This window comes from Musa acuminata, chromosome BXJ1-2, assembly GCF_036884655.1.
Source record: "Musa acuminata AAA Group cultivar baxijiao chromosome BXJ1-2, Cavendish_Baxijiao_AAA, whole genome shotgun sequence".
In the NCBI taxonomy this organism is placed as follows: Eukaryota; Viridiplantae; Streptophyta; class Magnoliopsida; order Zingiberales; family Musaceae; genus Musa; species Musa acuminata.
In genome coordinates, this window is record NC_088328.1 from 11453484 (window position 1) to 11457160 (window position 3677).

Here is a 3677-nt window from a genome sequence, read left to right on the forward strand (position 1 = left end):
GATAACTCGGTGAAAGCACAAATGGAAGCATTGGAAATCAGAATTGAGAATCGACTGCAAGAAACACTTAATGATTTCAAAAAGAGCCTAATGAAGAGCCTCAGCAAATTTCAACAAAATGGGGGCTCAAGTTCTACGTTGCATAGATCTGAAAATACAGGAAAAAGGTCCCAATATTATGACACAAATTACTCACACATGAAGATGGAATTTCCGAGATGGAAAGATGGAGATCCGACCAATTGGATCTCTAAGGCAGAAAATTTTTTCCATCTTTACAGAACCCTAGAAGAATCCAAGGTAGAAGTGGCCTCAATCCAACTCGAGGGAGATGCACTCCAGTGGTACGATTGGTATGAAACTTTCCACGGAGTTCCTTCGTGGGAGCAGTTCAAAAGAGGGCTTCTTGTTCGCTTTGGCCCATCCAAATATGAGAATGTTGATTGCCAGCTTGCCAAAATTCGTCAGACTTCTACAGTGTTAGAATATCAGAGTAGGTTTGAAAGATTGTCAAATCAAGCTAGAGATTGGTCAGACCGACAACTTCTGGATACATTTATTGAAGGGCTTATTCCAGAGATCCGGTGTGAAGTTAAGGCTCGTTAGCCCCGCACTATGATAGCTGCGATCTCATTTGCACATCTACATGAGAAAAAAATTAGCAAGGAAAGATCAGCAAGGGGTTTGTACTATGATGAAAAACGGAGTATGGAGCACCAATGTAGGGCAACATCTGATGATTGAGCCAATTAGAGAGGAACCGAAAGCAGAAGAGTTGGACTCCGATTATGAAGGTATGGAAACTGATGAAGATATTGAAGCCATCACACATACAGTGCATGCATTGGCTGGCTATGCTAACCCACAAACTATGAAAATCGGAGGAACTTTGAAGCATCAACCTGTCACTATTTTGATTGATACAGATAGCACTAATAATTTTATGGACAGGAAAATTGCAGCCCAATTGCAGCCCAATTAGCCCACCACATTGAAGGCTGTGATATATTCGAAGCTGATGGACAAATCTTAACTTATGATAGCAAAGGCCAGGAATTTCTTACAACGATTACTACACTGAAAGATCGACCTATTGCTTACACTGTCAAAAAGTGGAGATCATACTTACTTGATCAACGGGTTGTGATGCGTTGCAGATAGTCTATGGCTAGTGCTGAAAGAGAAGCTCCCCGAGATTGATGCTGCTCAGCCTTGAGGACAAGACTGATTTGAAGAGGGAGGAACTGTTAGGACCCTTTTTCTGAGCTTTTGAATAATGTTTATTGAGTCTGTTTAGTCCAGTTGTTTATTGAGTCGGTTTGGTTCAGTTAGAGTCAAGTAGAGGTTTATTTAATATTTATTTATTATTAGAGTTCAAGTCCTGATGGACTCTGGGTGGAACTCTATAAATAGGGATGTAACTACTTCTTTTCGGTAATCTATGAAAAATACTATTGTCTTTGGACAAACCCTAGGAGGCCGATCCCCTCGAAGTGATCAAGGAGGGCCGATCCCCTCAAAGAGATCAAGGAGGGCCGATCCCCTCGAAGCGATCAAGGAGGGTCGATCCCCTCGAAGCGATCAAGGAGGCTGATCCCCTCGAAGCGATCATTATCATCCACATTTCTCCCATTTCTTCCACGATAAGACTTTAGGGTCTTATCATTTGGTATCAGAGCCTACGATAAGACTTTAGGGTCTTATCACTTTTACTAAGTGCTTTCAAACCATTGACGACATCCGTAAAACGGTGTACATGTCAACAATGGATATCATGTACAATTTCACAAGTCGAAATACGATTAAACTCATTTTTGTCCAAAGCACAAAATAAAACATTCATAGCTTTAGCATTTAATGAAAATAATTTTCTCAAAATTATTTCATTTATTCATAGGTTTAGAGGGTGTTCGAAAATCAAGTTCAATGACATTCCACAAATTGAAATCCATAGAAAGTAAAAAAAAAATTCATTCATGTTTTCCAATATGTATAGTTCATCCCATTGAACATAGGAGGACGAGTGATAGAGTGACCCTCTTGATAGCCAAAAGAAGCAATTTAATCTCTCTTGAGTGTAAAACCAACCGAGACAAACTTGGCTCTAATACCAATTGTTATGACCGTTTTGGCACTAAGAGGGGGAGGTGAATTAATGCTTTCATAAAATTACATCGATTTGAAATTTTCATTGCCGTATCGGAAAAGAGTTTAACTTGAGATGTTCATAAAGTAGTGAGCAAGTAAATCAGCTAGTAATGAGAATGAAAAGCATAATAGAAATGCAAACCAAGTTTATAGTGGTTCGGTCGTCGTGACATACGTCCACTCCCAATTCCTCTTCTGTCGAGGCCATCGGCGTTCACTAATGATATTTTTTCAATGGGCAAAAGACCAACTACTCTCTTATAACTCTTTCTCCTTTTCACAAGCTCACGAGAGAACATTTACGCCTACCTTTACATTTCTCTTTTAGACCTCACTCCTAACTTTTTTCTCAAGTATACTTTTCCCTTTTTCACTCTATTTCTTACTACCCCAAGCAGAAAAGAGTAGGGTATTTATAGCCCCCAAATAGCTTCAAATATAGAGCCAAAAAAAAGTCTCATCCCGGATTTCTCGAGTCCTTACAGTACCATCGCCATTACTGGGCGATACCACCCTTTGTCAGGCTGACAACTAGCGATACCATCGCGCAGTCTAGGTGGGTACCATCACCTACCAGACTAACACTAAGTGATACCACCGCGTAGTCTGGGCGGTACCACCACCTGACACCAGTAGTACCACCGCTCGAGTTTCTCGGAGACGTACACTATTTCACAAGCGATTCCACTGCCTGACCTGGCGGTGCCACCGCTTAACCTAACCCTGGGTCACTGAATATGCCTTCCAAAGAGCCTAACTCAACCCCAACTTAGGCCCAATGAGCCCCTAATTGAGTTGGCACGGTTACCCCCCAAAACCGACTCAATTAGACAAACTATCTCGATATAGACACACACGATTACAAGACAAGAATACTATGTTGTTTGGCATGTCATTCGTTCATCCGATGCTTCGTCCGATCATTCGACGCATCATCCTCTTCTTCGATGTATTACCCAATCGACATGTTGACCTTCCACAATATCCAATCTCCTTGCGCAATGTTTGATCCTTCGACCCGATGTCCGAACTCATGGCACGAAGTCCTTCCGTTACGTCGACTAATCCTCCGACCCAACGTCTAATCTTTTTATATGTTCTACTCCGACCCAATATTTGATTCATCATACTTCAATCAAATTATCTTTTCATGATCGAAAATAATCCTACATCACTCAAACGCATATTAGATTATAACTTTATCAATTGATTTCATTATCAAAATCTATGATTCAACACAAAAATCATGTTGAAAATGTATAATCTTCATTTATAAGAACGATAAATACACTAATGGTTCCAAGCATATCGATATAAAATACATGATTATTAAAGAAATAGTCCAAAAATAATGTGTTAATTAAAAGCCTAATCATCACTTTGATGATTGTTGATTAATTTATTAAAGTTTTACGATCTAATATGTTTATTGGTTACGACAGCACCAAAGAATTTAAGTGCACAAACTATAATGGCCAATAATCTAATATAGTGAAATACAAAAACTTTTGATCAGCACGATATGAATA